This window comes from Vigna radiata, unplaced genomic scaffold, assembly GCF_000741045.1.
Source record: "Vigna radiata var. radiata cultivar VC1973A unplaced genomic scaffold, Vradiata_ver6 scaffold_7, whole genome shotgun sequence".
Taxonomy (NCBI): Eukaryota; Viridiplantae; Streptophyta; class Magnoliopsida; order Fabales; family Fabaceae; genus Vigna; species Vigna radiata.
The window spans coordinates 1,729,515-1,743,840 of NW_014543262.1; the positions used below are offsets into that span (position 1 = coordinate 1,729,515).

The 14,326-nt window shown below is 30.1% G+C and overlaps 1 long non-coding RNA gene across 6 annotated transcripts; it reads left to right on the forward strand.

Annotated features, from left to right (window-relative positions):
• Positions 1 to 263: 263 nt before the first annotated feature.
• On the forward strand, positions 264 to 5,101 carry LOC106753693. Of its 6 annotated transcripts, none has more exons than XR_001375240.2 (11): positions 264 to 434; positions 532 to 684; positions 771 to 834; positions 1,115 to 1,468; positions 2,022 to 2,094; positions 2,233 to 2,450; positions 2,636 to 2,747; positions 2,852 to 3,067; positions 3,231 to 3,290; positions 4,474 to 4,550; positions 4,782 to 5,101. It is a non-coding gene; the product is annotated as an uncharacterized LOC106753693 (long non-coding RNA). The 6 variants fall into 6 exon arrangements; XR_001375237.2 differs by having other exon boundaries at positions 1,115 to 1,204; positions 1,284 to 1,468; positions 2,022 to 2,450; XR_001375238.2 differs by having other exon boundaries at positions 532 to 699; positions 2,022 to 2,450.
• The last annotated feature ends 9,225 nt before the right edge of the window (positions 5,102 to 14,326 follow it).

Here is a 14,326-nt window from a genome sequence, read left to right on the forward strand (position 1 = left end):
AAATTTGATTAAAAAAAGTCATCAAATTTTAAATTCGATTTAAAAAATCACTGACTCCAAAATCCATTTTAAATAATCATTCGAAATTCAACTTAAATATTCACAACACTTATATAAAATTAAAATTCCCAATAAGTTTCAAAATCCAATTAAATATTCACTTAATTTCAAAATCCAATAAAAATAGTAATAAACTTTCAAAATTCAATAAAAATACTTCCTTTACCATTTTTTTTTCTCCAGCCTTCTCTTCCTTTTTTTTTTTCATTTTGCATTCTCTAACGAAGTCCCCGCGCCCATTCTTTCTCGCGCTCTCCCCACTGAAAATATCTTTGCTTAACTTCACTGGCCGTATGCTTGATTGACGTTCAATCGATTAGCTCGAATGAGACGAAGCTTGGTGGAGAATGTCCGTTATTATTCACTGTGTAGAGGTTATGTGAATCGAACCCGATTTCAGTTTCTAAAATGTATTTATATCTTAAAAATGGCTTTCTCCATTTGCATCAAATCTGAAAATTTTCTTTGCAGGGTTCATAAAGTTCTGAAAGTCCCCAATTTTCAAACCTAGGGTTCTGATCCACCTAATGGATTGTTGGACACAACAAATTCCTCTAATGAGTGTGTCTCTTGCAAAGACAAGGTCAATCCACCAGTGAATTTTTTATGCCCAAGGTCCATAAGGTCAGATTCTTAGAGGTACCATGTAAAATCCATTTCGGCTTTCCACTTTCAATATATATATATATATTCCTTTTCTCCACTTCCAGTGCCAGATTACATTTCAAGTTCTGGTGGAGAAACCAAGATTGACATTGCAATGTGGAAGCGGAGGTATGACTTTTAATTGCATTTTGTAAACTCTCAGGCTTCTTTATTTCCTGAAGAAATAACCTTTTGGATCTCTAATTCATATGAAGAAAAAGTTGGTTGTGTATTGCTCTTGAATCTGATTGATACTTTGGATATCAAATAAGCACAATTGTATTAAGTGGTTTTAAATTTCGTATTTGTGGAGTACTAATGCTTGTGAATAATTAGTTTCATATTTTTCGTTATTGTTTTGCACGTCCATATGGCGTGGCTCACTGCATATCCCCGACCTCTGTTTCAGTGAGTTGGCCGAATTGATCGTCGACGACTGTCAGTTTTTATCAGATGCAGTGCTACCTTCCGATTACTTTCTTCATCACCTTAACTATGGGTAGAGGCACTCTTGGTTATGCTGCACCAGCGCTTTGGTTGCCAAATTTTCCCGTAACTCAAAACTGTGATGTTTGCAGCTTTGGGATGATATTATTTGAAATCCTTGGAAGGAGAAGAAACTTTGAGATTGACCTTGCTGAGAGCCAGGAGTGGTTTCCAATGTGGATTTGGAAAAAAAGTTAAGGTTGAAGAAGCAGAAGAATTGATGGTAGCATGTGGGATAGATGATCAAAATAATGAGACTGCAAAAAGAATGATGAAGGTAACTCTGTAATGTGTTCAGTATAAGCAAGAATCAAGACCTGTAATGAGTGTTGTGGTGAAAATGTTAAAAGGTTCAGTTGAAATTCCAAAACCTCTAAACCCTTTTCCACACCTTATTCATATTCCACTACCAGAATCTGGCAACACTTATACAACATGAGATTCTGATAGAACACTCTCAAGGTTTAGGTTAGAAAAAAGGATGTTAGAAAAAGGGCAGAAATTAAAAAGAGAACTGATTAGGCAGTTATAACACCAGCTAGGCGGTTATAATGCCTAATGTTGGTTATCTTTTAAGAGGGGAGCGTGTCGGGTGGTTAGGGAGTTAGGTATTTTGTTCGAACAGGTTATGTTCCGTGTAAAGGGAACTACTTTCCTTGGATGTTGTTGAATGTTTTCTGTATTTTCTGTTCCAATAAAACAGTCTTATTTTGTTGGTGTAATTTTTGTGTTTGATTTCCTTAATCTGATATAGAGTTTAGGTTTATTGTCACCAAGAAACCTAACAGATTCTTTACTTATATTTTAGATATGATTTGATTTCTTTTCAGGCAATGACACTTCTTGGTGATTATACAGATGAAGAAGACACATCAATCAGGATTGGTGTTATAATGGGTTTGGGTATTGCATATGCTTGTTCCCAGAAGGATCATCTGATATGTTTTCTCTATATTTTGGAAAATCTAATATTTGTTGCGAATTGAGATACACACCATATGCAAATGTGTAAAGTTTTTAATTTGTTTTGGCTTATTTCAGTTACCTGAGAAATTGACAGGTGTACTGAATGATTCTAAAGCATCACTTGATGTGCTTTCACTGCTATTTCTCTGGGCTTGATCTTTGTGGGTTCTTGCAATGAGGAAATTGCCCAAGCAATTATATATACAGTAATGGACACGAGTGAGTCAGAGTTAGGAAAGCCCCTTACCCGACTTTTACCTCTTGGCCTTGGTCTTCTATATATTGGGAAGCAGGTAATCAGTTGGTCGGCAGTCTGTTGTTTTTATTTCTTGAATTAGAGTTTATTTTCTTCTCACCTCATTAATCTTAGTTCTTTAGTTTCTGAATAACAATTGATATTGTGCGGGTCCTGCTATTGGGTGAGGTCAAAGTTGTTAAGTTATAATACTCACTCTTCATTTGTGCTTTGTTACTGCAGGACAGTGTTGATGCAACTGCCGAAGTTTCAAAGACTTTTAATGAAAAAATTAGAAAGAATTGTGACATGACGCTTGTCATGTGCCTATTCTGGAACCCAAAATGTTCTCAAGGTACAATGTTATGAAGTTTTTAAAAAACAAAACTTATGCGTCACCTTTATATGTTCATAATTGTGTATGCTTGTTTTTATGTTTGTATTTTCTGGATCTTGTAGGTACAGAATCTCTTAGGTCATTATTTGCAACATCTTGATAAATGTAAAACTCACCAAGGTTCTGGTGTGCTTGGAATTGCTATGGTAGCCGTGGCTGAACAACTGGGACTTGAGATGACAATTCGATCATTAGAACATCTTCTATAGTATGGAGAGCAGAATATTCGTAGAGCAGTTCCTCTGGCACTTGGTCTACTTTGCATATCAAGTCCAAAGGTAAAAAGTGAACTTTGCATTGTTAACTTTTAACAGTGTGAAAGTGAAACAAATTAACCGTGCTCTGAAAAACATGACTTGTAGTTCAAACTATTATATCATTGTATGGTTGCATGACGTCACTTTTTATAACTTGGGCTAAATTTTTACTGAAATATTACAGGTCAATGTTATGGATACCTTAAGCAGACTGAGCCATGATACGGATTCAGAAGTAGCTATGGTGAGATGTCAAGTCTCTTTGAACATTTGAGTATATATACCATTGCTTATTTGTAGCTAAAACAATTTATACGCTTTAGGTAGCAGTAATTTCCTTGGGTCTAGTAGGTGCTGGAACGATTAACCATATGTTTATTCTTGATATTTTTACTAATGCTTCGAGACATTGAGATTTTTTGTTTTTTTAGAGAACCAAAATCATCTGAATAGACATTGAGATTGTTAATCAAGAATTGATAAGTTCCCCTCATAACTTCTCCCACTAGATTGAAAATTCTGTAATCAGATTTTTCAAAGCAAGAGTGGAATGATATGTGAATAAGAATGTTTTGTGAGAAAATAGCTTATCAAAGCTTACATGAATGACAACTGGGTAGTCGGTTGAGTGACCTATAAATGAATGGAAGTTTAAGTAGAAAATGGCACGATCTTGAGGAATCGAAAATGGTCCAAATAACATTTCATTGGAAAGTACGTGAATTATAAGCTCTCATTGGTGCAGACAAACCCCAAAATACATACCGAAAACATTTAGTAAGGATGAATAAGTAATAAAATGTTAAATTTATCATTGGAAGTATAAAGTGCCTTACCAAAAGGATCATATAGAGCTTCTAGAAGGTCTTATAATAAGGACTGGATGGAGTAACAACGTATCATGGCATATGAACGTTTGTATCTTTTATAGTTTGATTGTATTTTTTGTTTTGCAATTTCATGCTTTTTCATTTGGTTTTTTATTTCTATGATGTCTCTATATTCATTTCCAAATCCCTATACCTAAATATTTAGTAACTAAACAATCTTAGTTTATCTTCCTGGTCTCTTCTATTAGTGATTGAGTGTTCCAATAATTTGGGAATGAGAACTGCTGTTTGCTTAAGTTGTAGCTGGATCTCTTACTACAATTGTGCTAAGGATGGTGTAGATTGGGAGTCTGGTTTTACTGACAATTATTTTTTTTTATAGTTAAAAGAGGTTCCGAAACATCTAAGTTTGGTGTTGAAATTTGAGAGTGATGTTTTATTTTATAATAATGTAGAGATTTATGGGTGTATTTATGCAGAGGTTCAATTCTCAGAGTGTGTATATATATAGATAGATAGATAGATATATGAATCAGGAAATAGTTATCATTTGTATCTATTACTGTGGCTTTCTAATTAGTTTCAGTGTTGTGACAGCATGTGTGAGGGAGGTGTTCACCTCATGTAATGATGTGCTGCGAAAGAAGTCATTCTGTTTCATGCTTGCACGTCATGTAAGTCCTGCATTCTGTTTATTACTTTGTAAAATTATCTTGGTTCATGTTTCTTTGTGAGGTAGCTTTGACCCCTAAGTTTTTTAACAGTGATGTTATTTGGCCTAATTTGTTTGTCAACTCTAAAAGGCCATACATATATATTGACAAGATTCCGCTATCAAATTTTTTTGCGGGCTCCTTTTTTATCGTCTTGTGAGATATTTATTGTTGATTATTATTTATCTGCAGGGAATTACTTTTGAGCTTGATGAGGAGATGGCTGCATATGATGGCATAGAAATGTTTTAGGATATCATCAACAATTCTAAGTTAAGTGAAGGATATCTCACCCTTGCTCGTGATATTGAAGTTACGGAGCCCAAATCCCCTGAGGATATATACAAGGTGTAATTTTGGTGATAATGTAACTTCTGCTATAAGGAACTTTGTACCAGATATAACATCCTGTGCATGTATAAATTTACATCTAATCCTATGATATATTATTTTTACCTGCTAAATTTTGGTTCAAATTCATAAAATAACAAGGCCTGATCATTTTTAATATACATTAGTTTTTGCAGGTTTTTTTACGGTTGCTTGTCCTATCCAAAGAAATTTTGTCGATAGTTATGTGTATTTTGTATAGGTGAATTCTGGTTTCTTATACATTGAGATTTCACGGTTTTGGATTAGAACCTGATATGCATCTCTATCTCTCTTTTCTTTTCTCTTTCTGTTCCACTATGCCGGTGTTTTTAAAACCATGTAAGTGCTGTGTTTCTATTGTTTGTTGGAACGTTGCAGGATGGCTGTGATTTGATTTATGAATTTGTGATAAAAGCTTTTGATTGTTTTTCATGAAATTATGAAATATGAAGGTGTTGAATTTTTCTTCATTTATTTTTATTCTAAGAATTTATGCGAAATCCGCATCTTGATATTTATAAATTAGTATGCTTATTTATAGTTGTCATAGATATGTCTTTTGAAGAGAGCAAGTGCTGCCTATAGATAGACTGATAGAGAACACATTTTGTAGAAAAACTGTCTTTCTGAAGAATACTAGAAAGTATTTTTGCCTGCAAGCGCTTAAAAAAACACAATAAAAAGTGCCTAAAAAACGTTATCTATTAATAAAATAAGTGCTTTTTATTAAACATTTGGCTAGTATAGACTAGTTATAGTTAGGGGTTGCAATAAATCGCTTGTTAATAACTTTATGCTTTATTAGCACATCGTAATATTATTGCTTGTATTAGAAGGATTATTTGAGGGACATTAATGATTTGTCGGAGATACACTTTTTACATTTCTTTTTTAGTTTTTATGATTCTGTTTTATTCTAAAAAGATAACCATAACAATATATTTATTAATATAATAATTTATACCACAAAATTTGTTCATTATTATTAAGCTGCCATTAAATAGTTTGTGTAAACATGATTATATTGATAATTTGTTTGGACTCCGAAATGTATAGTGTTTAAAAAAGAATTAACCAATTGAATTTTAAAGACTAAATAATAGTAGCCATTTTTAAACATATTTTACATAAAATAATAATTCACCTTATGATTTGAATTTCTCATTACGGACAAAAACAATGACAAAAGAGGAACACATTTTGAGGTTTCTCCCTTTTGATTATTTTGCAAGTTGTACACGCATGCATCTGTATTATCTAACCTTATACGGCAGAAATTAAGAATCATCATAAATGGTGCACTTTAAGGATACTCATGCAGATACTGGAATGGATTATGACATGATTCTTGGAAAAAATTATACATAAAGAAAAAGAACTAATTCACCCTTGTGCACTGCATGCATTGAAAATTAATAAATATGCAGCACATATATATGATGGTGTATGAAGCATGTTGATTTCAGAAACATGGTGGAAGCACTGTCAGAATAATAGCATCTGAAGCAGTAGTGAAAGATCTTTGTTTTGCTTGTAGACAAAGATACCTTAGCCAAAGTAACTTCAATTGTTGTTCCTCTTTGTCAATCCACATGATGAAGCTTGAAATTTCACCCCAACATCGAGGTCCAACTGATGTCATAATATCTTGTAATTTTACCCACCCTTTCTTGTTATGTTCTTCTTTTTCTTTTTTGGTGGGGATGCCTCAAGACTAATTTGTATTATAAATGGCAAATTAATATGATTAAGATTAAGATGTTCACTCTAATGCACAGGTGCAAATGCAATTCATATGCTTCACCAATTCTAAATTGATGATCCTTTTTGGGTTTATTGTGCTCTGTTACCTCTCTTTTTCTGGATTCCTTAGTGTAAAAATCAAAAGTCAATAATGACAGCGGGGTCATCATAAGTAAAAAGATTAAAAAAAATTTAGATAAAAAATACATCACATTATAAAACAGTGCAACATTATCAGTTTTGTTTTTTAAATCATTGGATATTCCACTTGTGCCCATTTCATGAATCTTATCATTTAAGTGTTTAAATTCCGCACCTCATTATCCCGGGAAAATACTTATGTGCTAAAAAAAAAGAATAAAGTTGTATTATGAAAATTTAAAACAAGGATTTTTTTTTTATTTTTTTAAGTTATTGGAGTTAGAATTAGCTTGATATGAGACTTTAGGGTAAAATTATTTAAATTATTTAGTGTACAGTAAATGAGGAATTATTGGTATGTAAACAGGAAGGTGGTTGACAATTACACAATGGTTACTTTGATTCATTATTATGCTTCTCTATGAAAGGGAAAAGGTAAAAAAAGGAAGAAAAGAAAGGGCATTAAAAACATGCACTGTGTGGGTTGACAATTAGCCATGCACTGTAAGAGATGATTGACAATTAAACATGCTAATTTGTTCAACACCATCAAAATTATGCAATTAAACTGATAAGATAATGATAATTAGATAACATTTTTAATAATATTTGAATATCATCTACATGTCATTCTGTAATTGGTTCAAAATTACCTCACAATCAATAATAATAATAATCATTATCTAAACTGATAACACCAATTTTTTTTAAGTAGTTAAGCATATCAAAATATATATATATATATATATATATATATATATATATATATATATATATATTAATATATTAATGAAGCAGGAAATAAGTAAAGTAAGGCATAGGAGATGTGGGTAGGTAACCTTATTGAAGTAATTGGTAAGATGAAAGAAATGGAGAGACAAAAAGAGAGATATTGATGTTGTTGTATAGGAACACACGAGGCTACTTGGATAGGCAATGACAATGATTTTCACCAATAATGTTTCACGTGCACAATTTTAAGTTGGACCCACAGTCTCAAAATGTCCAAAGATTAAAGTCTCATTTTTTATAGTCTCATTTTTTATTTTTAAAAATCTATAATGTTATACAAGGTATAAAGGCTAACTATTAGAATATAATTAAAGGAATCTTTAATAACTGTTTTTACCTCTTGAGGTAAGTGGTAAAAAATATCAACATGTTCTTTGGTTTCTGAAATTAGATATATTTTCGGGAAATTTTTTAAAGACTATATTTCACAAACTTTTCCATTAGTTTCTTATTTTTCTTTTACTGACACTTAATATCTTTATATATAAAGAATATCAGTGATGGTTTAACTCTTATATAAAATATAATTATGTGTTAGTTTCTTATTTATTCTAATATACAAATATCATTGATTTGTTTGATATTAACTTTTTATCTTTTAAAATATTTGAAGTTAGGAATAGATTATAGTAAAGGTTAGAATGTTAATGCAAGTAAAATAGGATTTTATTTTTTATTCTAGGTATTAAGAAAAGATATGAAAAATGTAATATTTCATTTTAATACTCTAAAATTACTAAAATAAAACGTTATACGATAATAGAATAATTAGGTAAAATAAATCTACTACAAAGATATGAAATTTACTTCTATAGAATCATCTAACTACTAATTTGTGTCATCCTTACCTTTCGATTAATTGAAAAGACGTTTCCCTAAGTTCGTACCATTTTGGTGATAATTATAAAAGAGAAAACAAATATACATACGAATAGACACAAACAGAAAGGTAAACTAGTGCTAAAAGAGTTCAACATAGTAAAATAAAGTTCCATTATATATTACACTTCACACATAATAAAACAAACATAGTAAAATAAAGTTCCATTATATATTACACTTCACACATAATAAAACATCCATTCTAATCATACCACAGACTTAGACTTGACCATCTAGATATAGTATGAAATGTCGAGTTACAAATGTTCCTGCACCTGTGTAGTGGAACAACTGACCCACTCAAAGCTACCACACAAGATTAGTCTGTTAAAATGCCCTTTACCAACTAGAGAAAGGCCTCTAGGCTAGGACCTCCTGCTATTATCATGATACGACTCATTTATCTCTAATTGAACATGAATGATCATTAGAATGTCAAGATAAACCCTAACATTACTCTATCCATTCATACTAACAATACTTGAAACCACCAATAAGAATTTCCTCCTTAGAAACTCTTTTCAATTATACTTCCATTACATACATAATCTCAAGAACAAACCATCATGTATTCCAATTCATATTATAAATCAATTCATACTTCAAGATAAGTATTATAAACCAATCATTCAAACAATCACATACATTGAACACACGTTAAGAAATATATAAAAAAACTTAGTTGAAAATCTGATATTTTCGCTCAACCACCATGTTTCTCGCTCAGCTTGTCAGCCTACTCGCTCAGTCACCATGGCTCGTTCTACGAATATAGAAACAGTGAGTTCTACTAACTCAGCTACTACACAAGCTCAACTATAGATAATTTTACTCACTTAGCGACTACACTCGCTCAGCAATACTACATAATTCTGCATAATACCAATTCTATAGAATTTGCACCTCTCAACTACACTTATCTAACTTATACACTTCTACTAACATCTACAACTTCCATTTGATATTCTAAACTTAATTAGACTTATCCAAGCATGTATAATTCAATTAAAACCAAAACTAAACTTATTTTGTAATGAAATTCTAACTTAAACTAACTAAAATTTCAAAATATAGACCATAACTCAAATCTACCACTTTTAGGAGTTTGACCAAGTCTCAACTGACTCAATAGCCAACCCCAAAAACTCCACTTGACCTCAATTCACTTTGAAAACTCATTACTCAAAACCACTAAAATTGATCAAAAACAATTAAAACACAACATGTTTGCAAATTTACCAACTCAACATCATATTTTTACTCAACTAAAAGTTTAACAAGTTTCAAATGCCAAAATAACATGTCCTAACCACCAGTTCTCACCTTAGACCAATAATTCTAAAATTCACATATCAAACCTCCATTTTTACTACATAAAATGACTTATAACTTAGTCTAAATCACATCTTCTCAACATTATCACCAATTGACACCACTAACATCTTAACAACAGTATTCATGACAAGAATCGAGTCCAAACAAAATCAGCAAGATATACTAACATCATTCACACAAGAATCATCACTCCAAAACATGTAACATTTAATAACAATCATCTTTACTACCATCAACAACATACATTAGTTTCATGCACCATTAAATGACAATTCATACATCATAATTTAACTTAATAAAACACTAGCTTTCCTTACATGTTAGAAACTCCAACAAGCTCTAGAGAACTCTACTATGCTCTCTTAGCTTAAAGAGACCATATAACACCTGCAGACAACAAAAACATGATCAGGGTGTACCATTAGAACTACTAATTAGTAAGGAACCTAAAAGAAGACTCAAACCTTACATACGTAGAACCAAACACCACATGAATTGGAAAATGTAAAACTAGAGAAAAAGAGCAGAAACTAACTCTTTTTGAGAAACTGATCGGATAGACTTGAAGATCTCACCACGAGGATCATATAAGCAGTCTCTGATCTTCAAACAGATGGGTGCAAGAACCCTTAGAGAGAAAGTATATGAATCTAGAAAGTAATTTATAGAGAGATGATGTGTTTTAAAATAATGAAACTCGTTTATAACGAAACTATTTATATTAAAACCATTTAATAATAAAATATTTGAGTCTCACTATTTTTATCAATATTTGAGTCTCAATATTTGATCTTTAAAACAAATATGATCTTTTATTTGCCATGAGAGTAAAAAATGATAATTGAGTTGGTGTGCTACAGTCTTTTATTTGTTTTCATGGACCAAATTTTTAATTTGTTTGATTTATCAATGGTGTTTTTCTAAACACTTCTTTTCACTTACTAAACAATAATTCGTGAATGTATTTACTAATTAACATTAAAGTGAAAATGTACAAAATAGTTTAAACAATTCAAACGTTGTACGAAACATGTTTGAAATATTTAAATAAATCTAATAAAATTTAGTTAAAAAGGATTAAATTCACATATTTATAAAAATTAAAGGACTAAATTGGATCAATATTTTAAAGAGAGACTATTTCTAATAGGACTAAAAATATATTTAAGCATTTTTTAAACGTTGATTTTTAGTTTTTTAAATTTTATTTTTTATTCTTACTTTTTATATTTTCTATATTGTGTTTACTCATAAGGTAAACTTTTATTTATTTTTAATTGAGTTTTTTCTATTTTAATTTTTTATTAAATAAAATATTGATAGCAGTAGACAATTGTTCTATATTCTCATATTACATTATTTATTTTAACCATACTATTTATCATGCTTATTTCATTATTTTTATTACACTTCAAAATATTGATATAGATGACATATTTTCTTTATTACACTTTTAAAAAATGCATTAATTAATACAATTAAGACTCAATTATACTTTTGATCTTCTAATGGAAAATTCAATTAGAGTCGAAGTTCTTATTTGGTGTAATTAAGTTATTAAGCTTTTAAAAATGATCAAATTAGGTTATTTTCGTTAGATTAGCATTAACACTGTGTTCTTACATATCATATGTCAGTTGTGAATATTTTCAACTTTTTTAGTTTTCCTTTTTAGTTTTTTATTTTATTATTTTGCCACGTATCAAAACACACCACTTTTAATTTTTAGATTTTAATATTTGAAATAATTTAAAAAACTGTAGTTTATTTTGTTAGCTTATTTATGAATTTAATGAAAAAAATATGTATTTAGCTATATATTAATTTGGTCCCTTTTCGTTAAATTTAGTGTTAATATTTTGTTATTTAATTTGGTCTTAATTTATGTCAATTTTTTTCAATTGATCTTTTTCAATATTGTCATTTAAATAATTAATAAAGAATAAATAATTAGGTCTATTTTAGTAACATTATTAATTTAAAATTTTACGTGGTTAAATATCACAAAAGTAACGGTGTTACTTTAACCTTTTAAAATTTTAAAAGTCACATGTGATTTTTAACTTTGTAAAATTTTAAATCAATAGTTAGTCCTTATCCTTAAAATTTTTGTTCTAATTTTAAACTAATTGTAGCCCTACCAAAAATATTTCATAAAAATGTTCTTTAAAATAAAAATATTAGGATAACATATATATAAAAATTAGAAGAAGAATGAATTTATTCTATTTTGTTTTTAAAAAATTAAGATTAAATTGAATAAAAATAATGAATATAAGAATCAAATAGAATATAAAACATTAATCATGTTACTACTAACGTTCATTCGTGGCACATGTTTGTCTTTACACGTGGACATTTTCTTTAAAATTAAAAAATCTTAAAATGTTATAAAGTTAAACAAATTAAAAAATTAAAAAAAAAATGGTTGTTGGAAGAAAATGGTTTTGAAATGAAATTTAGAGAGCATGGATGAACTTACTCACTGACAAGGTAAAGCTCGTTGGGTGAGTTTTTAAAGTAAGCTTCTAATGGTCTTATTCGTTGGGAAGTAAAGTACTCACAACACAAATATTTTTATAAAAAATCTAGGGAGCTTGGTAACCTTTGTCCCTAGTAGGCCTAAGTTTTGTTGGATAAATTTTGATAAGGGTTGAATGTGTTTTTAGTCCCTAAATTTTAATGGCTTAATACCGTTTTTGGTTCCTAGTTTGGGAGGTTTTGTTCAATATGGTTCTACCTTTTTTTTTAGTAACAATTGATCCCACTTTTTGAAAAAACTGTTCAATTGACTCCTTTTTTGTTACGACGTCAATAAGTTCTTTCATGCATTCACCTATNNAAATGTNATTTTAACAGTCCTGACATAATGTTATGTTAAAAATCATGTCATCATCGTATACAATAAGGACTATAATAAACAATTTAAACTTGAATATGGGACCACTATGAACAAAAAGGACTCAATTGAACAGTTTTTTCAAAAGGTGGGATCAATTGTTATGGAAAAATAAAGGTAGGACCATATTGAACAAACCCTCCCAAACTAGGGGCCAAAAGCGGTATTAAGCCAATTTTGATACAAATTTTGAATATTTTGTTTTAAACTTTGATACAATTTGATCTTCAAACTTTATAATTGAATAAACATAGTCCTCCTAACCTTATTATGTTATTTTTTTTTACTTGTTAAATGATGTTTTAGGCCAATGTTTAAGCTACTTAAACCATTTGACACATTCAAACTCAAATGACAACCTAGAACGCCTTTAATAAATAAAAAAAATTAACAAGGTTAAAATGACTATATTCATTCATTTTTAAAGTTTGGAGACCAAAATGTATCAAAGTTTGGGACATGGACAAATTCCAATTTCATGTTCAAGCTTAAAAACTAAAAACATATAACCCTTTTGAGAAATTTGATTTGAGTACTCATTTTTTGGGTGAGCCACAATCACAATTGAGCAAAAATATTTAATTCAAATCTACAAAGCTCTAACTTTTTGCTTTTGCTTAGTGATGGTGGGTGGAATAAATCACAAAAGTATTTTTTCAGTTATTTATTAGTGATCAAACTCCGCCTTTACACAAGGAAGTGTTGAATGGATCAAGTTTTAAAAGAGTAAGTATTAAACTGTGTGACTAGTTTGCAAGTGCACCAAGTAAGTTATAGTACAATCAAATGAGGGTTATCGATTCCATGGGAAAGAAGTAAGTATATTGGTAGCTAGTTTTTAGGGGTTTTGGATAGAAAATGAATATGGATAAATACATAGATTGAGTGGGATGGAAGCTAGATTTAGTTTATATATCTAGGTGCAAATATGATAGATTCAATGAATGCAATGACATTCAAATACTTCAATTCAGATACGCAAAATGAATTGTTCCAAGATAAAGTTCTAAATAACTTTATGTAGATTCCTCTTGTAGCAAGATTCGTTAGCAACCTTGTGGAGGTTCAATCTCAAAGACTTGCTCCATGGTTGCAAACATTTGTTTAACTTAACCAAATATATCCACAAATATGAAGATAATCTTGGTGATTAATATTACTTTCCATATTCTCTAAGGCGCGGAACACTCAAATTCCTCATGTAATGTTTTTAAGTCTTAAATATCTTACCCAATTCCTTGGCACAACAACTTCTTCTTAATACTGACATTAAGAGTCAAAACAGTGGATGCTGAATGTACAAATCCATCCCTGGCAACTGATTTTAAATGATTTTTGGGGTTTCAGCTGCACATCCTTAAATTCTCGAAAAATTTGTTGTAAATCACCAAAAAGATTATCAGTTTCAAATTTTTATGAATTTCAATACCTTATTCTATGATTCTAAGCTAAAAAGAGTTAGTTCACCTAATTTTTCTATCAAATTTATGCAAGTGTCAAAAAGATATGTAAAGATACATAAATTGGACACTTATCGCTTGGTGAGTCAAGATGCAGTTGAGTGAGCTACTCC